This window comes from Marmota flaviventris, chromosome 9, assembly GCF_047511675.1.
Source record: "Marmota flaviventris isolate mMarFla1 chromosome 9, mMarFla1.hap1, whole genome shotgun sequence".
Lineage (NCBI taxonomy): Eukaryota > Metazoa > Chordata > Mammalia > Rodentia > Sciuridae > Marmota > Marmota flaviventris.
This window is the reverse complement of record NC_092506.1, coordinates 19,739,476-19,763,392: the sequence shown is the minus strand read 5'-3', so window position 1 is coordinate 19,763,392 and position 23,917 is coordinate 19,739,476. Positions and strand designations below refer to the sequence as shown.

Here is a 23,917-nt window from a genome sequence, read left to right as displayed (position 1 = left end):
TGGTCTGGGGCGAGTCTCAGTTTCCTGACCCTTTGTCAATGCTTGAATATTGGTTTGGTTTTCCTAGTTTATAAACATTTATTTTTCTTTCCTTCTCCCTCTCTCTCTCTTTTGTACTGAAAATTGAACTCTCTCCCTCTCTCTCTCTCTACTGAAAAATGAACCCTGGGGCACTTTACCACCAAACCATGTCCCCATTTTTATTTTTTATTTTTAGACATAGTCTTGCTAAGTTGCTGAGGCTGGCCTCCAACTTGTGATCCTCCTGCCTCAGCCTCCTGAGTCACAGGGATTATAGGCATGTGCCACTGTCCCCAGCATTTACAAACCTTTCTTGTCTGTCCATCCAATCATTTATTTCCCCATCCATCTAATTTATCTATCTATCTATCTATTCATTTATCTACCTATCAAGCCAACCATAAGTTTATTTACCTGTTTATCCAACTGTTCACTAAGTTTTTGATTTATCTGTCAATTCATCTACCTATTCTGTTTATCTATCTGTTCATCTACATGTCTATACATCAGCCCATCCATCTACTATCTATCAGAACTTATTAGCACCATATATCCATCTACCAATCTAGTCATTCATTGGTCTATCCACCCATCCACCCATCCAACTATCCATACATCCACCCATCCACCCATCCACCCATCCACTCATCCACCTATTCATCCATCCACTTATCCAACCCATCGGCCATGAGTCCATTCATCCTCCCAATGTTAATTGAGTTCCAGACTCTGTGCCAAGTGCTGGGAAACAGAAAGGTATTGTTCTAGCTTCCTGCCTTCAGAGATCTAGTCTGGGGGCGTGCGGAATGATGAACAGAGGCCTCGATTTTCACCAGTGACCTCTGGTGAGTCCACTCTGCTGGCAAAGAACTTGAGTATTCTTGTCTCCCCTGTGTAATCTCATCCTTTCCCTTAGGTCCCCTCCCTTCGGGGGATAGTCTGCCTCATTCCTGCCCATAGATTCCCAGGACCCTGAAAGTTCCTTCACTGTCAGCAAAGACCCGGGATTCACAGCCTGGGGCTCACCACGAGGTCAACCTCCCTTCCATCTTCACTGATTTTTTTTTTTTTTTTTTGGTATCTGCACTTGGGACTCTCCACAGGTCCAGGTCACAAGTCCTCAGAACTCCTAGGAACCTGACCAAGGCCCCTCCCTGTCTCTCAGGAGGGGGACAGCTGGCTTGGCGTCAGTCCATCCTGGCTCCTCACTTCCTCATCAGGAAGGCCCAGCCCCAGGCGAGGAGATGATGGGGGATAAGGTCCTCCTCTCCATCATCCATTCATCCATTCGTTTGCTCCTTATTGTCTTAATCTGATCTGGTTTTGTGCGTGTTACCTACAGGTAGGGTGGCCTGGGGAGGGTGGGGGCAAGCAGTTGGAAAAGAACATGGGGACAGCGAGCTGCCGTCCTTGTGGCCGGAAGCAAGGCCAACAGCCTCGAGAGCCAAGCCCAGGGGCTTCGTTATATGCAGAGCGAGGGCAGAGCTCTGCCCCTTTAGAGTGGACAGGAGGCCACGTTTCCAGGAGGATTAAGATTCGAGAGGTCCAAGGGGAAGAAGGAGTCCATTGTCCCAAGTCTGGCCAAGCCCAAGGAGCCTAGGAAAGGCAGACCAAAGAGACACCCAGGTGGCTGGGGTGTGGCTGGAGGTGGGCCACGAGCTCAGCAGGCAGGAGGCCCTAGGTTCCGGGAGAGAGAAGCTCAGGGCCGAACATTCTGGAAGGGGCCAAATGCCCCCCGCCCTGCGCCCTGCGAGCTGCTCCCACCTGTGGCCACGCAACCTTCCCGCCCTCTTCCAGCTCCCGCCTCCTGGAGGACAACAGAGGCCTCTTCCCCACATCCCCGGGGACCTGCTCCTTCCTATTCAGATCCTTGGGAAGAGCAGGATCCAGATTCCCAGGAACTCCGAGTAGATCCTGGCGGTGGAGGTGGGGGGTTTCAGGGCCACCCCAGCCCGAGCCCAGGAAGCTGAGCTTCTTTGACTTCAGATATTTTCCGGCTAGGTCTGTCGGGGCGTGACCCCATCCTACACCCTGGAACACTGTTCTGTGATACTGTTCATCCTGAGAGACAGGAGAGTCTGGCGATCCACAACCCCAGGGTTAAAAAGGACGACGTCTTGTTTGCGCGCCTGACAGGCCAGGATCTCACGGGCCCAGGAGATCAGAGACCCCAGCAGAGTCCCACAGCCTGCAGGGGCTCCGGCAGGGCTCACCGGGGAGGGAGGCAGGCAGAAGGAAGGGGGAGCCCTGAGGCAGCCGAGGCAGGGAGAGAGCAGGAAAGGCAGGAGCAGAGAGGAAGGGAGAGAGAAAACAGAACTGACAGGAGCAGAGAGCCCAGAGAGCTGCCCAGGGCCAAGGGCCAGACAGGAGAGAACAGGCAGGGACAGGGGAGGGGAGGTGGGGAGGGGGCACAAGAGGCAAGGTGGGGGACATGGACAGCAGAGGCCAGGAGGCGGTGGCACTCAGGGCATGGCCCCAGCCTCCTTCCTGTACAGCGAGACGAGTGGGAGTCGGGGTCTGTGACTCGCCAGACGTCACCAGGTACACCTTGCCAGAATGTGGCTCTGGTCGTTCTGGTCGGAAGGAAACTGGCTTGGAACCAAGAATCCTGGGGTCTCCAGGGAACAGAGGAAGAAAAAATGTTTTCATTATTTTATTTCTGGGATAGATAATACAGACACGTGGTACAAAACACCAAGAGCACAAAGGTCAGCAAGTGCTCAGTTCCTCTTCCACAGACGGTCTCCCCTGTTACCTGGTCCTCTTGTGTCCATTTAGAGATGGACTAAGCAGACATAAGCATGTAGATAGATAAAGTCAATGTTCTATTTTATACAGAAGGAATCACACTAAACACATTATACTTCCCCTTGTTTCTTCTCCCCTAAATCCATTCCATATTAATGATTACAGAGCTGTCTTGCCCTTCCTTAAGGACTGTATAGTATTTTACTGTTTAGATGTACAGAAGGTCCCTTCCTTATGATGCTTCAATTTAGGATTTTTTGATTTAATGGTTCGACTTGGGATTTTTTGACTTCACGATGGTATGAAAAGGATGGTACGTTCAGTAAAAATTTCTACTGAAGTTCTTCAAATGTTGATTTTTTTTTTTTCCTGTGTTGGGGATTGAATCAAGAGGACTTTACACTGAGCTGCATCCCTGGTTCCTTTTTGTTTTTGAGACAGGATCTTACTAAATTGCTGAGCTGACCTTGAACTTGTGATACTCCTGCCTTAACCTCCAGAATAGCTGGGATTACAGGTGTGCACGGTGCTCAGCTTGAATTTTGAATCTTTTTTTTTTTAAAACATTTACTTTTTAGTTGTAGGTGGACACAATACCTTTATTTTATTTATTTATTTTTATGTGGTGCTGATGATCAAACCCAGGGCCTCACATGTGCTAGGCGAGCGCTCCACCCCTGAGCCACAACCCCAGCCCCAGAATTTGGAATCGTGATACGCAATCCGAGATTCTCCAGATGCTGCAGTGGCAGCCACTACAGTCCTCGGTCACCACAGGATCTTGAGGGTGAAGGCTGAGCTACAGTGCACTGTGTTGCTGAGCTAGGACAATTGCATTTTTTACTTAGTTTACCAGGATGCAGAGGAGCATCTGTGCTGTGATGTTTTGGGGGGGACAGTGTCTTGCTATATTGTCTGGCTATCCTCAATTCTTACCTCAAGAGATCCTTCTGCTTCAGTCTCTAAGTAGCTGGAACTATAAGTGTGTGTCCCCTCCTTAGGCTGTGAGATTTTTAAATCATGAAAGACACATTCATAAAAAAGGGCACATAAAATATTTATGTACAATTTAATTATAAAGCTAACACTATGTAAACATTATCCAGGTCAAGAAATGAAACATTGGGCTGGGGATATAGCTCGGTTGGTAGAGTGCTTGCCTCACATAGACAAGGGCCTGGGTTCAATCCCTAGCACCACCAAAAAAAAAGAAAGAAAGAAAACATTGCCGGGCATGGTGGCGCACACCTGTAATCCCAACAGCTCAGGAGGCTGAGGAAGGAGGATCTCAAGTTTGAGGCCATTCTGAACAATTTAGCAAGACCCTAAGCAACTTAAGAAGGGTTGAAGGTGTGACTCAATGGGAAAGCACTTGTCTAGCATATATAAGGCCTGGGTTTGACCCAGCACTGGGGAAAGAAAAAAAAAAAGAAAAAAATAAATAAAATTTTAAAAAATAAATTAGGAAAAGAAAAAAAGAAATAAAAGATTACCAGGACCCAGAGCACCTCAAACCTCCCTTTACTTCTGTCCTAGCTTTTTTTTAGAAATTATTTCCTTACACTTTCCCCGCTTGGTACTGTGCAGGACCCGGGTCGGGTGCGTGCCAGCCGGGAGCCCTCCCGTGAGCTACACCTCCGCTCCCACCCCTTACTTTTCTTTATGAGCATCTCTAACGTTGTAGCTTAGTTTTTATCTGAACAGATCTGAGTCTTGAGAGGAAGAGAAGGATGGTGTGCACAGCCTCTGGGGTCCGGCTTCTTCTGTCACAACCTGCTGTGTTCACTCTCATTGCTGGACCCTTTTCCAGGGTCATAATCTCTGTAATCAGTCCCCTATTGATGGGCACGTGGGTGTCTCCAGTCTTCTGCTGCTGCAAATAAGGCTGCAACCAATAAAATGTGGTAAATTACACAAGTGCAGGTTTATACATAACAGGCTTATGTTTGGGATAAATTTCCAAAAGTTGAATCACCAGGTTGAAGGGCTGCGCACTTCTAACTTGATGACAGATCGGTAAGTAGATAGCTATTGTCATATGACCTTAATAACTTTGTACCTCTTACCCTCCTACCAGCAGTGCCTGTCGGTGATCTTTCCCCACCCTGTTGGACAAGTGGGTGACCTGCAGAGTGACACGGAGGCCAGGCAGGCCTGGGGTGGGGTGGCCCTTTGCCCCCACTGGGCTGGTGGCCAATGGGGGTTGGCTGGGTGCTAATGCAATTGCAGGGGAGGCAAGCAGCAGGAAACGGGCCGGCGTCCCCAAAGCTTGAGTCCACAGAGGGGAACCTGACCCCGGACCTCACAGACCCCTCACCCTCGGCCTAAAAGACCTGGGAAATGAGGAAATGTCACCCCTCCTATTTTCCTATGAACCGTCCCCCAGGAGCTGTGACAGCGCATGTTCAAAAACGCAGGCCTCACGCCCAGGGCTGGGAAAGTTGGCCCAACCGAGCTGAGCCTGGGCAGGGAAATGGCGTGCACCGAGATGGCTGTCTTGCAACTTCCTCTCAGGGTTGAGACACTTGGGAAAAGGACCCTGGGGCCCCAGCCTGGGTCACTAGGGCCCCTCAGCGCTCCCCAAACTTTGGTCACAGCACTGCTGGCTTCTTAGAGCATGAAGATGGCCAGCAGATATTGGCCAGGGCCTTCACATGCCGGCTGACAGGGGAGGAAGGCCTTTGCATCCCTGCCTTCAGGGTGCCTGCTCTCCGGCAGGAGAGGAGCCAGGGACACAGTAGATGGCGTGTGTCCCCGCATGCAGAAAGTAATGGCCACTAGAGAGGAATCCCATGACGCTGGGAAGGGGGATCATCGCAGCTGGGAGAAGCCTGGACTGCTTCCCCAGGGTGTGATCTCTCCTATCCAGGGAGGGCCTCCTCCAGAAGGTCACCTTTGAGCAACCCCTAGAGGCAGCTGGGGGAGGGCACCCGGCAGTGTCTGGAAGGAGAGTTCCAAGCAGGGCCCAGCTAGCGCCCATGTCCCAGGAGGGTGAGGTGGTGGTCCCTGGGAACAGAGCCAAAATGGCAGGGGGTGAGGCCAGACAGGGCCAGGTCGGGTAGGACCTCGAAGGGGGGAGTGTGGGATTTGGTTTTAACTCCAAGATCAAAGGGCCCACTGCAGGGTGTGATCGCTCCTATCCGAGTCTAAAGCTGGTGCCATGATCATCCCTCGGGTACAGATGCGGCCACTGAGGCTCAGAAGTGGCTCAGTCAATCCAGGCCTCAGGGAGATGCACGCTCAGGTCTGCCTGAGACCTTGACCCTCGCTGGCAACCACGGCAGATGCTCCTGAAGCGCAAGCCAGGCTGGCCCCTACTGTCTACCTGCCTTGGCTCCTTCCCCCTTTGTTCCTGGGGGGCAGACCTGATGAGTGGCACCTTACAGATGAGGGAGATGCGGCCCAGGGAGGTGAGGGGGCTTGCCCAAGGGCACGTGGCTGGCAGTGGGGCCAGAGCTGCTGCAGAGTGGCCCGAGGGCCTGTGTTCTCGAGCTAAGCCTGTGGGTCTCTTGCGGGTATTTCCCCAGGAGTCTTCCTTAGCTCTCAGCCTCTAAGCCTGCGCTGGGCCTCCAACACGGGAGCTGGCAGCCTTCCCCTCCTCCACCCCATGCAGCCCCAACCCCACCCCAGCCAGAAGGCGCTGCTCAACATTCCCAGAACCTCTTTCTCAATCTCCCACAGCCTTGGCTCACAGGCCCACGGCCTTCCACACCCCAGGGCCTCTCTTTCAAGGCTCACCTCCTTCGGGCTGCCTCCTCAGACTGCCCCCTTCCCGGTTTGCCCCATCTCTCCTCAGTCTCTCCTTCCTCTCGGGTGCCCCAGCCCTGCAGCCCCAGGCACAAACCCCCAGGGCACCTGCCTCCTCAGAGTCCTGCCTCCTCAGAGTCCAGGCGCTGGGATTTGAAGCCCCCCCCTCCACCACACCCTTGTCTCGGGCTGACCAGGCCTACAGATGGGGCGCTCACCTCCTGGCCACATCACTCAGCCTCCGGCACCTCAAACCCACCGCCACCCACAGCGACTTCCGTCTGCTCACCACGGGCAGCACCACACCAGCTCACTGAGGAGGAGCTGCTTCCCCACCCAGACCCTCCTCTGTGGAGCCCCCTCTGCCATCCTCTGCCCTCTAGGTCCCCTGGTCTCTATGCTCACCAGGATCTTCCCCCCAGGGATTGGCCACAAGGCCTCTGGGGAGTTCGTCCCTCTCTCCAGAGCTCAGGCACCCTGTTCTACAGGTCTTGGAGTGGTGCTAGGTCAACTAAAGGCTACTCTGTGCAAGCCTTTACCTGGTATACAGTAGGGTTCCAATTAGTGCATGTTGGAACTAAAGTCCATCCTTGGTTGGCCTTTATAAATGCTTACTGAGTCCTGCAGAGATCGGTCTTCACCTCTGAAGACCTTCAATACTATCCCTGACCCTCCTCTCTCATTCTGTGGCTGAGGGCAAGACACTTCTTGGGGCCTCAGTCTCCTCATCTGCAAAATGGGAACAATAACGGGACACACCTCATGGGCCCGTGAGAACGCAGGTATGATGTATGTGTGTGACCAGGTGCCTGCCAGAGAGAAGGAAGCTCAGCCCTGTCCCCAGGGCTCAGCATCTCAGTCCTCAGCCCCTTGGAGCTCCCACCCCAGGCCTCTCCACTGCTCCTGGGAAAAGCAGAAATGTGGGGAGCCAGGAAGCTGGTAGAGCAGAGGCCTGAGACAGCTTCTCTGCCCATTGGACAAGGCCCCACCACCCTGGGGGTCAAGGCTGCACGTCTCTCTCACCCTCCTTGAGCAACCAGCTATTGGGAGGAGAGAGCCAGCCCAGGAGAAGGGCCGGGGTAGGGACTCTGTGGTAGGACAAGCAAAGCTCTTTGAAAAGAAAAAAAACAGAGTTACTGAGTTTCGCTGTAGGCTCAGAGGCCACGGGCAGGAGTTATCTCCATTTTAAAGACAGAAACCAGCTCAGGGTGGGTGCTTCCATGTGCTCCAGGCCACACAGGGACTAAGGGCCAGAATCAGTATTTAAGCCCAGGCTTGTCTTACCCGCAAACCTGAGTTCGGCCCAAAGCTGCCTTAGATCTATGAGTGTGGAGGAGGTGAGCGGACTCTAGTGGGCCACTGAGATGGTTGCCGAATTCATCTTGGAGTCTACGGGGCCCAAGGTCAGTGCAGAGTGGCCCAGAGGTCTGGCTAGGGCTGGGGGCAGCCAGGGTGCTGGAGCAGGAGGCCAGACCTGGAGGAGTTAACTGCATGAGGGGCCTGAGTGAATCAGAGGCTCCGCAGGCTGCGATGGAAATTCCCTGTGCATGGCGTGTGTGGTCACCCAGAAAAGGGAAACGGTGCTTTTCGGAGCAGAGGACAGCGGGGGCTGGAGCCCGGGAGCAGACGCCTGGCCGGGTGGGGCTGGCAAGTGTATTAGGACCAAGGAAGCCTCACCTCTGGGTCTGTTCCAGGCCCTAGGAGAGAAGTGGAGGTGAGGAGCCACCAGGCCAGGCGAAGCCTGGTCGTGCTATGGCATGTCCATGGGCCTTGACAGATGGGCAGGAGTTCACAGCAGGGACCGGCCCTCCAGGCCATGGGAGCCGAGAAGCCAGGCACGGGGCTGTGACTCAGCGCTGAGCCCCGATCCACCCTGCTCTTGCTGGAGAACTCCTTCCTGTCCTTCAGGGCCCATCCCAATAGCAGCGCTCCCCCCCAGGCAGCGTCCCACGGCCTCAGTTTCTCCCTTGAAGCTCACAGGACTTGTCTGCAGTCCCCATAGGACTATGGGTTCCCCAAGGGCAAGGGCCGAGCCCTAGCTGTATAGACAGCTCACACCCAGGACCGGCCTGGCTCCAGGTATTTGTGACAATTCACAAGATTGAAATCTGCGGCTCAGAGAGGAGAGGTGGGACTCCGTGGGCCAGCTGCCTGCGGCAGGAGGCGCTCACCCAGGGGTTTCCCTCGGCGGGGATGTGGCCAGAGGGAAGGAATGGGGCAGGGCCCTGGCACTGATGGCAGGGCCAGGGAAGGCCATGTGCCCTGGGGTCCGAGGCCTGAGCTCCAGACACCTCTGCTCCATCCTTGTCACAGTGCTGGGAAGTGTCCACCCTTCCGGGAGAGAGACTGAGGTACACAGTGGAGCCAGGGGTCAGAAGAGGGAGGCCGTGGGTTTAGATTTTCCTTGTGGAATCTAGAATCTCAGTCCAGACCCTTTAGCCGCAGACCCATGGTCCCCCCTGAGCCTCAGTTTCCATCTTATGACGGAGATGACAGAACAGGCCTTTTCTGAGGGGAATACAGATGGAGGGGAACTGTCAACCTCGTGTCAACGCGAGGGACACTGCCACCAGGGATGGTCATATGCTCTCTCTCCCTGTCGCTGCTGCAGCACCAGCCGATCCGCCAGCTCCTAAGCAGTGTTGAGCTGTGGTCTCCACCCGTGTCCATCTGTCCCCACCCAATCTGCCCTGCACAGGGGCCTACAACCCACACCTGCCTGATGAGGGGGCTGACAACGAGTAGGGTGATGGCCTCCCGCCAGAAGCAACCCTCAGATACCAGAGGAGCACACCCCATCTCCTGACCCCCTACTTGTCTGCTGTGAAGGTCAAAGGCACCCAAAGGAGCCGCCCTCAGGCAAGGGCCAGCAGCATGGCGCCCATTGGGTTGGAGCTTTTCCAGTCATGAAGGGGAACTGAGAACTGTGGGAATGTGCCTCGTGCAGACGGGGGTGGGCTGGGTCCAGTGTGTGTGGTGCGGGGGCGGGGAGCTGCTTCAAGGAGCTCACACTTACAGGGTCCTGGGGTAAAGAGGAGCAGGGGAGCCCTGGGCAGGTGGCTAAGGGGTTGGGGGTCACCATGGGGTAGCTTCAGGTTGTCCAGAGCTGGCCAGGCAGTAGGAGGTTGGGGTGCTGTGTGGGAAGGAAAGAGGAAGCCATGGGGGGGCACTGCCGGGGATGGAGTGGGAGTGGGGGCTGGGGGCCTGGAGCCACTTTGGCCACAGCTACTTCACTTCTCCGGGTTTCGGTTTGTAAATAGCTGCTGGCTCTGTGCAGGCAGGATGGGCCCTGTCCCTTCTGTGGCCTGTGTCCAGGGAGGCCCAAGTTTCAAGAGCTGCAGATGCTCAAACATAGAAATTTGAGGACCCAAGGAGGCTTCGAGCCTATTAGCCTTTGGCCTGGGTGGGTGGGTTCTGGGGTCCACCCTGGGCAGCCCAACCTGTGGTCACTGAAGTGATGCAGCTGGGCCAGAGTTCTGCAGAATTGATGACTTGGCCACATGGGGCTTATTTATAACTGGGCCTTTGTGGCCAGAAGCAGCTGCTGTGCCGCAGACTCAGCACTCAGGCTGGCCGCGGGCACAGGATGGTAAGGGCCAGCCTGGCCCAATGGCCCCTCAGCCTGGGCCTCAGGATCTGTGGGACCTCTGAGGCCTCTTTGGCTGGGCCCGGTCCCTGTGCTATGATGGTAGATCTTGGGATTTAGGGGGAGCTCCTCATGGGGCAGGCATCTCAGAACGTCCTGGACCAAGGGGGTGGCTGGTTCAATCAGTGGACTGGTCAGGCCCCAGGGGCTTGCTTGGGCCTTGGCCTTTCTGCGAAGATGTTCCTCCTCCAAAGGCCAGACGCCGTCAGCAAACTCAACAAGAAGCAAAGTCATCTCCCCTCCCTTTCTTGCAATATCAGCTTAAAACAAAACAAAACAGATTCAGGAAGACGGCAGCACTGAATCCCAAGACCTGACCCTAATGATGACCCTCTAGGCAGACTGACAGGTGGGGAAAGGCACAGGTCTCCAAGGCCCCCCCGTGTCACACTCCAGGGGCCTCCATCCCCTTAGCAGACGGGAAGCCTGGCCCTGCCCCCATCCTGCACATGACCACCAGTCTTCCTTTGATGGGGTGTCAGACCCTTTCCTGGGGTTTGCCGGGATGAAGAGGTTCCTACAACCTTCCTCCCATGTTTGAGTCTTTCTGAATCAACTTGTCGCCCGCTATGTCCCTCTGTCCCTCCACTCTCTCTGTTCACATTGGTCCTGGCCCCCATTGCCAAGCCTTGTTTCAGCCTGGCCCCCACCTGGCATGTGCTCTCCTACCCCCTCCAGCCTCTCCAGTCCCCCTCCCTAGGTCTTCCCCACACCCCACCTGGGAGGCCCAGCCTCAGTGCCGTCCCCAAAGCTTCGCCTCTTGGGAAGTAAAGTTCAATGAGTGGGCAGAAATGGGCTAGGATTCCACCTCCTGGTGCCATGTACTAGAAAAAGAAAAAGAGGCCTGAGTGGGTGAGAGGTGGCCAGCGGCGCTCAGCTCCAGACAAAGCCGAGCCCAGAGCCACGTGCCCTGACTCCCAGCCTGGAGCTCTCACCCCTGGACCTTTGGCCTCCTGGACCACTGCTCGGCCCTGCCTGGCCCCTTCCCCTTGGTGGAAGCTGTTGGGGAAGGGAGGGGTAGGGGCTTCATGTGGGGCGAACTCAGGCCATCTACTGCCCAGGTCTGGGGCCTGGGGGGTTGTGGGCCCACTTAGGCTCCTCTGGGCAGGGTCAGGGTGCCCAGCCTGGAGCCGCCCTGGCTGCAGCTGCCCCTCTTTCCACATCGGCAGCAGCAAGGCCGGCGCCTGAGAAAACAGGAAGCGCTCAGTCACCACAGGAAGCATGTGTGCACTGCCTCCCCACCCCCGGCCCATTGCAAAACGCCAACAGCCCCATTACCACAGGCACCGCACAGGGGCTAGGAGAAATGCTCCTGCCACCTTGCCTGCCGAGGAGCTGGAGAGACTCCCCCCGTGGGCCAGGCCTCAGAGCGCTGTCCAGCTGCGACCTGGAGGAGCCCGGAATCTACCTGGGGACCAGAGCCTCAGGCCTTCCTTCCTCTGGATTCTCAGCCCAATCCCCAGATGGGCCTAAGCCAGGCCTACTTTGGCTACCCTTTAATCCAAATACGGGGTCAGGGGTCACAGAGAAACCATTCTGTGACCTACTATTTGGCATTTGAGGGCTGCCAGGCCTTCAGACATGACAAGGCCTGTTCCCAAGCCTTACTGAGGCGTTGACCCAGAGCCCTCCACCCCCACCACCCTAGGGAGCCTGCTGCTGCCAAATCCACACCTGCCTCACTCTCTGCCCAGGCAAGACGCTGCCTGCCCCTGAAGGTCCTGCCTTTGAGAGCTGGGTCCCTCCCCTTCCTCCCCTTGCTGCCCAACTCACCTCGGTTTCTGGCCCCTAGGCCCAGCCCTTGGAAGGAGACGGGAGTCCAGCAAGGTTGAGGCCGGGTGCCTGGGAGGCCTGTGTTCCTCCAGCCCCGGGGGACAGCAAGGAAAAGAGAAGAGAGCAGAGCATTTCATGGCTATAATAAATCAAAGGGGGAAGTCAGAACAGGAGAAATAAGAAACTTCCCTAGCCTGGGCACAGGGACCTGCCAGGCAGCAGCCCCCAGACACCCCAAGGCCTCCCCTCCTTCCTCCTGCCTCCCTAGCCAGCACCCAGATATCTCCTCTGGCGCAGGTGCCCCACCTGCCCAGAGACCCTCCCTGGGCATCCAGTGACCCTGTTCATGGTGATCCCTGGACCAGGTGCCTCTGTGCTCAAGTTTCTTCCTGAGAGGCACAAAAATCTCTGGGTCGTGCTGGTCAGGGGACATGAATGTAGGCTGCCCAGCAGAGAGGCATGAAGATAGTGACCACTATGAACCAAAGACCCTCAGAGGACGAAGGGAGGGGAGGGGCCTCTGAGAACTGCCATGAGACTGTCGGGGCTGTGTGAACATGAGTCTGTGAGAGAAGAGAGCACTTCTCTGAGCAGAAGCTGGGCTGGCCCCAGACTGTGACAACAGGCAGGGTCTCTACCTCAGCCCTGTCCCTCTTCTTCTCCCAAGCCCTGGGGGCCTGTGGTCCACAGTGCGCGCGCGGGTATACACAGCCACAGAGCAGAACCACGGCCTGCTGCCCTGGCCTGAAGCGTCCACTCGGGTAGAAGACCGAGAGGGGAAATTTTTTAAAAAGGGGTCGGGATCCCACTATTATTATTAAAGAAAAGGTTGAAAACTTTTGTGAGTTTCTAGGTAAAATCAGAAATTTCAGACAAATTTTGGCTAGTTTTAGGACCACTATGAACCATGTCCCCTACGCCCCTGAGACATTCCTCCTGCTCCTTGGCTATCGGCAAGCAAAGATGGAGGCTCCAGATGCCTCTACTTGAAGCTGTCCTGAGATGGTGAGCTCACTCCCTCACTCCAGCTCTCTGCTCTCACTGAGCCACCTCTCCTCCTGATGATATCTCCTAAGTGCCACCAGCCTGAAGCTCTTGGGAGGGTGTGGCAGGCATGGGGACACCCTGAGGCTCTGTTTCCTAGTCGGAGGACAGGGAGCACACCACTGTAGGCAGTGCCTACAGGAGTCCAGGCTCTGGAGCATGTGTAGTGAGTGACCCTGGACAAGCGACTTCACCTCTCTGAGCCTCAGTTTTCCCCATTCGAATGACTAAGTCGAAAGTTTGCAATGAGGGACAAATGAGAGGTTGTGGAATGGGGCCTCGGGTGATCGTGTGGCCAGCATCACACCACAGTCCCCCTCCTGCCTCCTCCCAGAAGTCCCCACTTCCTCCCTCTGCTCCCTCTCACCTGCCTGAGTCAGGTGAGAACCTTGGCTCCCTTCGGTTCTCTAGCACCCCAGGGCCCCTGGCCTCACCCTGACCCTTCCTAGTCTGGGACAATGCTGGAGCTGAACTTCTCGGCTCCCACCCAAGGGACTCCCTCCTTGAGAAAAAAACCTTGGAGGCCCCAACTTCTGCCCTGGCAAGGGCTCCTCCCTTTCAGCCAGGACTGTTTTAACAGCTGGTGGATTCATCAGGCAATGTCTTAATTTTTGCATCTGCAAGATTATCTGCCTTTCTCAGATGAGAAGACTGGGGTTCAGAGTGGCTGGTGCCAGGTCATCTGGCTAGAGAGGAGCAGTTTTCAAATGAGAACTCAGTTCTCCAGTCAGCCAGCCGCACAGAAATTCTATGTGAACCATAAGTAGAGTGGCGCCTCTTCTCATCTGGAGAGCAACTTGGAACTTTTGGAGGGTCACTACCACCCAGGCCCTTGGCCACTCCGCTTCTCAACCATAGCACTCGTTCCAGATTCTCAGACTTCTCCTGATCCAAGCTGGAGGATGTCAGAGTTGGAAAAACTCCAGCCTCAGGCGCCCATGAGAACAAAGAGTATAAAATCCAGAAGGGTGAGCAGCCTCCTGGTTTATGCCCTTGGCTCCCCACCCTGGGCATGCACACCGTGGGCCAGTAGCACTTAACCTCAAAAGTGACAAAGCAGCATTCCCTGTGGCTAGAACCGGGACGAATGTTTGCGGCTTTCAATCCCAGGTCTGCATCTGAGAACCGAGTCACTGGATGGGGGACTTGACCCTAATGTAAGGAGAAAAGTGAGTCCCCTGGTGTGGAGATGCTGCAGGAGGGACATTGGCTTCCAACAGCCCAGAGTTGGTCCCCCTCCTTGCACACTCTCAGCTGGGACCCGGATTACTCCCACGCCACAGGTGAGGGAGTCGGGGAAGGAGGCTGCTCAAGGGCCTTCTGGGGATGAGCCAGGAGGTGGCGGCTGGCCTGTGAGTGGCTGGGGTGCCTCGCGTGCAGAACAGGACCACAGTCCTGATCAGAGGCCTGTACTCGCCGGCCCCTGTTCTATCCCAGCGGCGTGGGGGAGGGGAGATGGGGCTCCTACCCCCATTTTCCCGCCGAGATAACCGAGGCGTGGAGCCCGGCTGTCACTTGTCACTTGTCCCGAGCGGGGCGGTAGGCTGGCCCCCACCCCCACCGTTCCCCTGGCTCCCGGGCCAGGATGCCCAGCTGGGTGGGGGGGCTCGCCTGGCGAGGTGCGGGGGCGGGGAGGCGGCGCCCCGCACCGTCTCGCCGCAGGACCGACCTCGGCCCTTATCTGCTCCGGCAGCTTCCGCCCCCGCCCGCCGCAGGCCTGGCCCCGCCCCCGCCTCCGGAGCCGGACCCAGGGCCCAGGGGAGCCGAGCTGCGGCCGCTGCTGCCCAGCCGAGCGCACAGCGCCGGCCCCCAGGTGGGCAGCGGAAGTGATCACCCGGGGCGCCCCCTCCCTGCCCGGGATGCCCACCCCAGCCCCGCGAGGGCTCCCGGCCAGGCCGCCCGCCCCATTGGAGTGGGAGGGGTCCCTTGAAGCCCCAGGGACACGAGGAGCGGTCGGTCTATACCGGCTCTCGGGGCCCAAGACCCCCCCCCCCCCCACACACACACACTGTGTCCACTAGCGAGGTCTTCCGAGTGGGAGGGGAAAGAGAAAGGTGAAGACACCTGAGAGAAAGTGAAAAGCAAGCCACACCACAGACTAGGATGTGAGCCCTGCACCAGGGGGGCGGGTCCACCCCGAAATCCATGCAGAGTTCTTGCCCATCTTTCAGAAAAAGAGCAAGGGATCCAAGAGAAGCACAGACAAAAGCCACGAGGAGGCAGAAACAGAAGAGGAGACACATTGTCCAATAAACATCTTAGGGATGCTCAACGTCCCGGTGAGGAGGGAAATGCAAATGAAGACCACCTCGAGATGCTATTTTACACCATTAGAAGGGCAAGAGTAACCAGGCTGGCAGCACCCAGAGCTGGAGAAGAGGCGGGGCACAGGAGGGCCCTGCGCTGCCAGTCAGAGCGCAACTCCAGATAACCACTGGGGAAAACAATCTGGTTGTATCTTACAAAACTGAAAGATAGCAGAGGCTGTCACCCAGCAAACTCTCCCAGGCATAAAATCCAAAGAGGCTCTTGCACATACTCTGAGAAACACACACAGACCAGAATGTTCACAGCTGCATGTTTTTGAATAGAGTGGAAATAACCAAGTGCCCATTAACGAGAGTGGATAAATAAATTACAGTAGATTGACTCAAACAATGGCACACCATTCAGCAGAGCAAGCAAAGGACCCACGTGGCACACAACATCAGGAGTGACCCAGTACCTTAGTATGCAGTGGAGAAAGTCCCTGAAGACAGGTCTCCTTCTGGTGAAGTTCAAAACCAAGCCAAATCATATCTTTATAAATAATAGTGTGGTTCCTTCCAGTCCTTTTGCTATTAGCGGAGGAGATGATTATCTTGAGCCTAAAAGACTCAAGGCTATCTGTTGAGAAACTATTAGACCCTGAAAATGTAATTGGTTTATAAGGTAAAAAAGGAATGCATCAAGGGCTGGAACTGGGGCTCAGTGGTAGTGCACTTGCCTGGCATGTGTGAGGCATTGGGTTCGATTCTCAGCAAAACATATAAATAAATAAAGTAAAGGTCTATCAACAACTACAAAAATAAATTAATAAATAAAGGAATACATCAAAATAATCTGCCTTCTTGTACACTACTGAGCCATTCAAAGTGTAATGGGAAATCAGCTTCTCAAAATATCCACAAAAATGTAAAGTAACTAGAAGTAAATTTGTTAATAATTATTCAGGACTCCTGATATGAAAGAAAATTGCAGAGCAGTTTTTTTTTTTTTAAAAGAAAAGCTAAATCAAAATATTGCCTAAACATACATATACGTGTGAGAAAACTAAAAAGAAGTGCAGCATGAGGGTGTGACTCGGTGGCAGGGCACTAGCCTAGGATGCATGGGTCCCCCCTCCAGAACTGGAAAAGAAAGTGAAGGACCAATCAGATCATTCCAAAATTCAGGTTCCCTCAAACAGGAGTCAAGGAGATTGGGGGTGGGAGGCTATAACAAGTGAGCAAATATGTAAAGAAACACAGAAATTAAATTAAAAAGGGCCCCACAAAGGGCCAAGATGAGAGTGGAATAGATGCACAAGGATATCACACCAATTTGCCTACCTGTGATAGGCGCCTGGGAAAGGGAGGACTGAATGGATATGTATAGACTTTTATTCAGAGTGTGGGCAAAAGCTTGTCCGTTTTCCAAGAGCCCACACTGGCAGGACAAAGAGGAAGCCTATGGATACAGGGCCCCAAAGACAGGCACTGAGGGTCTTCAGGCTGCGTGGACCAGAAAGGCTTCAGAGAGAGGCAGGATTTCAATTCACAGAGCTGGTGAAGAGCACTTCCCAGGCCTGCTGGGGTGAGATGAGGCTCCACTACTTGCAAAAGCAGAGAGCCTGCCTTAGCAAGTAGTGTGAGCTCTTGGGCATCATGGAACCGTTGCTGAGTGGCAGGGGGAGAGGTGGGGGCCTGCAGAGTCACTGGGCAATGTCTGGTTCAGGATTCAGGAGAGGAAGCACCCCAGGAATGCAGGAGGATGGCCAGGCCCCTCCGAGAAGAACAACCTGAGAAAGGTTCCAGAAAGGCCTATCCCTTTCAGAAAGGCCAAGTCTGAGTCCTGGGGGAGAGAGTGCCTGTGCCTCTTTTTGGCTCACCTCTCTGAGAGCCAGGTGCCTTTCTGTAAGAGACTGCCACCTACCCGCTGATCCCCACAGAAAGCCCTGAGACAAGAAGGTGGACTGCTTTCTCTTGGGAGGCTACACTCCGGAAGCATTCTCACAGCCACTGTCTGGTCAGCAGGCTCAGGGGTGGTCCACCTTCTGGGAACCTTTTCGAGGGCAGAAGTCTTCTTGCCCCCCAGAGATCCCCAGTAAAGCTGCCAGAGAAAGGAACAGCATTTAAATTCAGATCCAAAGGAACAGCATTTAAATTCAGATCCGGGCATCCCAGAGTGGAGTGAAGAAATGAATTTCCAACTTCCAAATCCCAGACACCTCCTGGCCATACAGAGCCATGCCATGTCTAGGCCCATCCCATCACCTCAATCCAGGAAATCCCTGAGGCCCCCAAATCACTTGATAAATGTTTCAGAAAATGCTCATTTGTGCTTAGCAGGGAGAGGAGATGGTGATCCCACCCTGTGTAATGTATCTATTCTTTTCGTTGCTTTTACATTTTCTTTATAGCCATATATTCACACACCTAAAGAATATTAGTATGCTGCCAGGTGCAGTGACACAGGCCTGTAATCTCAGTGACTTTGGAGGCTGAGGCAGGAGGATCAAAAGTTCGAAGCCAGCCTCAGCAACTAGGAGAGGCCCTGAGCAACTTAATGAAAACATATCTCAAAATTAAAAAATACAAAATGGGATGGGGATATGGCTCAGTGGTTAAGTGCTCCTAGGTTCAATCTCAGAAGAAGAAGAAGAAGAAGAAGAAGAAGAGGAGGAGGAGGAGGAGGAGGAGGAGGAGGAGGAGGAGGAGGAGGAGGAGGAGGGAGGAGGAGGAGGAGGAGGAGGAGGAGCTAACCTTTCTATGAAACTTCCCATTGTCAGTCTTAAATGCTTTGTGTGTATTCATTCATTTAATCCTCACTACAATCTAATACAGTAATCCATTTTATAGATGAGAAGGCTGAGGTGTAGACATTAAATAATTTGCCCCCAGAAATCTGACACCAGAATCTTTTTTTGTTGCACTTTAAATTTTTTAATTTATTCTACATTTTTATTTATGATCATACATAACAGTGGGACTCATGGTGACATATTTCTACTTGCACATAACACAATTTGGTCAACTTCCCTCCCCAGTAACCTCCTCCTTTCCTTCCCTCCTCTCTCCCCCTGACCCTCATCCCTTACTCTACTAGTTTACATGAACTCCCTTTTAAAATTATGTTTTCTCTCTAGCTTCTACATATGAGAGAGAACATACAACCCTTGACTATCTGAGTCTGATTTATTTGCCTCAAAATGATGCTCTTCAGTTCCAACCAGTTTCCTGCAAATGACATAATTTTGTTCCTCTTTATTACAGTAGATTTACTTAAACAATGGCACACCATTCAGCAGAGCAAGCAAAGGACCCCCATCACACCCTCAGGCTGATCCTTTGAGTTTTCTCACACATATATGTATGTTTAGGCAATATTTTGTTTGATTTAGCTTTTTCTTATTTAAAAAAGCTCTACAATTTTCTTAATTTTCTTTCATATTAGGAGTCTTGAATAATTATTAATTTACTTCTAGCTATTTTACATTCTTGTGGATATTCTGAAAAGCCTATTTCCCATTACACTTTGAATGACTCCGTAGTGTACAAGAAGGCAGATTATTTCGATGTATACCTTTATTTATTTATTTATTTATTTATTTATTTATTTTTGTAGTGTTGATAGACCTTTATTTTATTTATTTATATGTGGTGCTGAATTAAAACTCCTCGGTGTCATATGGTGATTCCATTCCTGTTCTTTTGAGGAACCTCCACACTGATTTCCATGATGGTTGTACTAATTTACAATCCCACCAACAGTGTGTAAGTGTTCCTCTTAATCCACATTCTTGTCAGCATTTATTATTACATGTCTTCTTGGTGGCTACCATTAAAACTGGAGTAAAATGAAATCTCAGTGTAGTTTGTGTGTGTGTATGTGTGTGTGTGTGTGTGTTGTGCTGGAGATTGAACCCAGAGCCTTGCACATTTGAGGCAAGCACTCTACCAACTGAGCTATAGCCCCCAATCCTGAAATCTCAGTGTGGTTTTGATTTGCATTTCCCTGATTGCTAAAGACGTTGAGTATTTTTTCACATATTTATTGTCATTTGAATTTCTTCTTTTGAGCCTGGCATGGTGGTGCACATCTGTAATCCTAGCTACCTGGGAAGCTGAGGCAGGAGGATTTCAAGTTTGAGTCCAGATTGTACAACTTAGTGAGACCCTGTCTCAAAATAAAAGATAAAACATGCTGGGCATGGTGGCACACACCTATAAACCTAGAGGCTCCGAAGTTCAAAGTTCAAGTTCAAAGCCAGCCTCAGCAACAGTGAGGTGCTAAACAACTCAGTGAGGCCCTGTCTCTAAATAAAATACAAAATAGGGCTGAGGATGTGGCTCAGTGGTTGAGTATCCCTGAGTTCAATCCCTGGTACCTCCCCGCAAAAAACATAAAGCAGGCTGGGGCGGGGGCGGGGGCTGTACCTCAGGGTAGAGCACTTGCCTAGCATGGGTGAGGCACTGGGTTGGATCTCAGCATCACGTAAAGATAAATAAACAAAACAAAGATATTAAAAAAGAAAAGGCTAGGATGCAGCTTGGTGGTAGGGCCCCCTGGGTTCAATTCCCAGTACCACAAACAAAAACAAAACTTTTGAGACATGTCTGTTTAGTTCATTTGCCCATTTATTGATTGGGCTATTTGGGGGTTTTTTGGTGCTAAGTTAAATTTTGAGTTCTTTATTCTGGATATTAATCCTCTGTTGGAATTGGAGCTGGCAAAGATTTTCTCAGTTTTTTGTTTTATTTTGTGCTTTGTTTTGGTACTGGGGATTTAACCCAGGGGCGCTTTACCACTGAGCTACATCCCCAGTCCTTTTCAGTGTTTTCTATTTTGAGGCGGGGTCTCACTAAGGGCCCTGCTAAATTTCCAAGGTGATCCTCCTGCCTCAACCTCCGGAGGCTCTAGGATTACAGATGTGCACCAACACCCCGGGCTTCTCCCATTTTGTGGACTCTCTTCACACTTGCTCCTTTTACTTTGTAGAAGCTTTTTAAGTTGCTGCCATCCCATTTATTCAGCCTTGGTATCATTTCCTGAGCTGTAAGAGTTCTTTTGAGGAAATCATTGACTTCACTTAGATGTATAGTAGTGCCCTATGCAGTTGCAAACTTTCTGACTTAATTCCTAGATCTTTCATGATCCACTCTGAGTTGACTTTTTTTTGTATTTTTTCTCTTTTTCCTGGTACTGGGGCACTCTGCCATTGAGTCACATCCCTACCTCTTTTTATTTTTTTAATTTTTTTAGAGAGAGAGAGAGAGAATTTTAATATTTATTTTTTAGTTTTCGGCGGACACAACATCTTTGTTTGTATGTGGTGCTGAGGATTGAACCCGGGCCGCATGCATGCCAGGTGAGCGTGCTACTGTTTGAGCCACATCCCCAGCCCATCCCTACCTCTTTTTATTTCTTATTTTGAGAAGGTATTGTAAATCACCCAGGCTGGCCCAACTTGGGATCCTCCTACCTCAGCCTCCCAAGTCACAGAGATTATAGGTGTAAGCCACTGTATCAGCTTGAGTCAACTTTTGTGCAGAGTGAGAGAGAGGGACCTAGTTTCACTAGAGACAGAGATACAATTTTTATATATAGCGAGATTTTATATGTAGTGAGAGATTATGAGATTTTATATGCATAAAATTTTACACAATTACATAAAAGTGATCATATACATATTTAAACATAATTTCTCTATTATTATTACTTATATTTTGGTACTGGGGATTGAAGCCAGGGGCACTTTACCAGTTATGCCCCCAGTCCTTTTATAATTTTTTTTTCTCTAAATAATTTTTTTTATTAAATTGCTGAGGCTGGCCTTGAACTTGGGATCCTCCTGCCTCAGCCTCCTGAGTAGCTGGGATTACAGGTGCTCACCACTGAACCTAGCTAGACATGGTTTTCCTTTAACAGTTTTCCTTCCATGAAATTCATGATGGGGGAATGACACATGAACTTACATATACCAATACTTGTAATCATGTATACATATGAAGTTTCACCATTATTTTATTTTTAAAAAAATTTTTTTAGTTGTAGATGGACACAATATCTATCTATCTATTTATTTATTTATTTTTATGTGGTGCTGAGGATCAAACCCTGTGCCACACATGTGCGAGGCAGGCACTCTACCACTGAGCTACAGCCCCAGCCCTCACCACTATTTTAAAAGAGTGGATCATATTATATAAGCATTTCTGCATCCCACTTTTCTCACTTATATACCTGGAAGCCCCTGGCAGATCCAATTCGGTGTACTCTTGCTTTTTGTGATGCTGGGGATTGAACTCAGGATCTTGGGCATGCTAGGTAAGCACTCTACTACTGACCTGTACACTCAGTCCCTGGTGTTTTTTCTTAAATTGACACATAATAATTATACATATTTATGGGATATGCTATGATAATTCAATATATGTATACAATGTGCAATGATAAAATCAAGGTAATTAGCATTTCCAGTTCCTTAAACATTCATCATGGGCTGGAGTTGTGGCTCAGAGGTAGAGCACTTGCCTAGCATGCGCGAGGCACTGGGTTTAATCCTCAGCATCACATAAAGCAAAATAAAGACATCGTGTCCACCTATAACTAAAAAATAAATATATTTTAAAAAATTTATCATTTCTGGCTGGGTGTGGTGGTGCATCTTGTAATCCCAGTGACTCAGGAAGCTGAGGCAGGAGGATTACAAGTTTGAGGCCAGTCTCAGCAATGTAGTGAGACTCTGCCTCAAAAATAAAAAATATTAAAAAACCACAAAAACAAAAAAAACAAAATGGAGTTCAGTAGTAAAGCACCCTTAGGCTCAATCCCCAGTACCAAAATATAAAACAAATTTTCTAAGCATGGTGGCACATACCTGTAATCCCAGTGATTTGGGAGGCTGAAGCAGGAGGATCCCAAGTTCATGGTCAGCCTCAACTACTTAGTGAGGCCCAAAGCAATTTAGTGAGACCCTGTCTCAAAACAAAAAATAGAAAGGGCTAGGAATGTAGCTCAATGGTAGATCATTTGCCTAGCATATGCAAGGCCCTGGGTTCAATCCCCAGTACCACAAAATCATCATCATCATCATCACCATCATCATCATCATCATCAGGGTACAGTAGGGCATACCTTTAGTCCCAGCTACTAGGCAGGCCTGGTCAGGAGGATTGCTTGAACCCAGGATTTTAAGACCAATCTGAGCAACATAACTAGACTCTGTCTTGATAAAATATTAAAAAACTGTACACAAAGCCAGCTATGTGTAGAACATTAGAACTTCTTCTAACTGTAGTTTAGTATCTCCCTTTATCTGTGCCTCTCTCCCTTTCCCAGTCTCTAGGGACCTCTAGTCCACTCTCTACTTCTGTGAGGTCAACTTCTTGAGTTTCCATGTCCAAGTCAGTATTTTAAACAGCCGCACACGGGTCTGCCAACTGTATTTTTTCACCTGATTCTCCTGCTTGTCTTTCTAACCCATTAGGGAGTCTGATGGTGGAAGTCCCAGGAAAGGGTAGTGAGTAGGCAGCAAGTGGCATTTCTGGGGGGGGTCTTGCCCACTCCCTTGCCTGATGACCAGAAACCCTCAGCCCCCAGAGGCAGGAATGCTGACAATGTTATTGTGAAATCATTTGCATATTGTGAAGTGCTTTGCATAGGATGGAGTGATTTGCATAGAGGGGCATCTTAGAGGTCCCAGGGCAGCATTACTAAGTGTCTTCTCCTCTTCTCAAGAATTTAATCCCGGCTTCCATTTCAGAACTCAGGAGGATGTCCTGGCAGAGTTATAGGCCTGGGAGGGGTAGACGGGGAACTTACAGAGGACAAGCTGCCCACCTGGAAGAAGCTGGGGGTCTGGGAAGGGCAGATATTAAAAGTATGAAGTAGGACAGGCATCAGATGCCAACTCATGGGAGCTGATTGTGCCCTCAGAGTCCCTCAGCAGAGAAAAAAGTGGGGAATAACAAATAGGGAGGCTGAGAGATCCCATGGGAGGCTAATGAGGTTGAGACTCAAGAGATCCCAACTTTGTCACAATCTCTGCCAAAATGCAGTACCCACACTCCCCTTCCTGAATACTCTCCCATGCTTTCTCTTATGCCCAGAGAAAGATGCAAAGTGGAACAGCCAGACCACACTCGCACTGTTGTTCAGGCTGAGAAGTTAGACGTGCTATTACATGCTCTGGGTTGACGGACACCCAAGTTTCAATTCTGGCTCTGCCATCAGTGCCACTGTGTTACCTTAAGCTAACAGTACCCACCTCGAGGATCCAATGAGAATTGGGTGAGACAGTGCAGAGAGAATGGCACGGAATAGATGTTCAGTAAATCTTAGTTACTGTAATAATTGCTGTAATAATTACTATAATAATTGCTATACAAGACTTCAGAGTTCAGGTCTAGCGGCTGCTAGGTGAAGGGAGCAGAGTCCCTGCCCAGTGGGTTTGGACTTCTGAGAAGCCACTATGCATTGGACCCCAAAGGGTTACAAGTCCTGGAGACAGTGGCCTGAGGTTCCCAGTGAAAAACCAAAGCATAAAAATAATTCGATGAGTAAGAATAAAATTCCCTCTTCTGAGGTTCCCGGGGCCAGGCCCCTCCCTGCGGCAGGCACTTCCCCTTTCCCTTGTTCATGGAGGAGCCAGGCTCGGATGACTCAGAGCAGGAGAGCCACAGCCATCCACCATCC

General features: G+C 51.5%; 1 long non-coding RNA gene across 1 annotated transcript; it reads right to left on the bottom strand.

Annotated features, from left to right (window-relative positions):
• Positions 1-2,658: 2,658 nt before the first annotated feature.
• LOC114093792 (uncharacterized) lies at positions 2,659-23,145 on the bottom strand. The gene is made up of 4 exons (XR_011708530.1): positions 22,101-23,145; positions 15,705-17,329; positions 11,936-12,074; positions 2,659-4,654 (listed from the first exon to the last, which is right to left on the bottom strand). It is a non-coding gene; the product is annotated as an uncharacterized lncRNA (long non-coding RNA).
• Between the last annotated feature and the right edge of the window lie 772 nt (positions 23,146-23,917).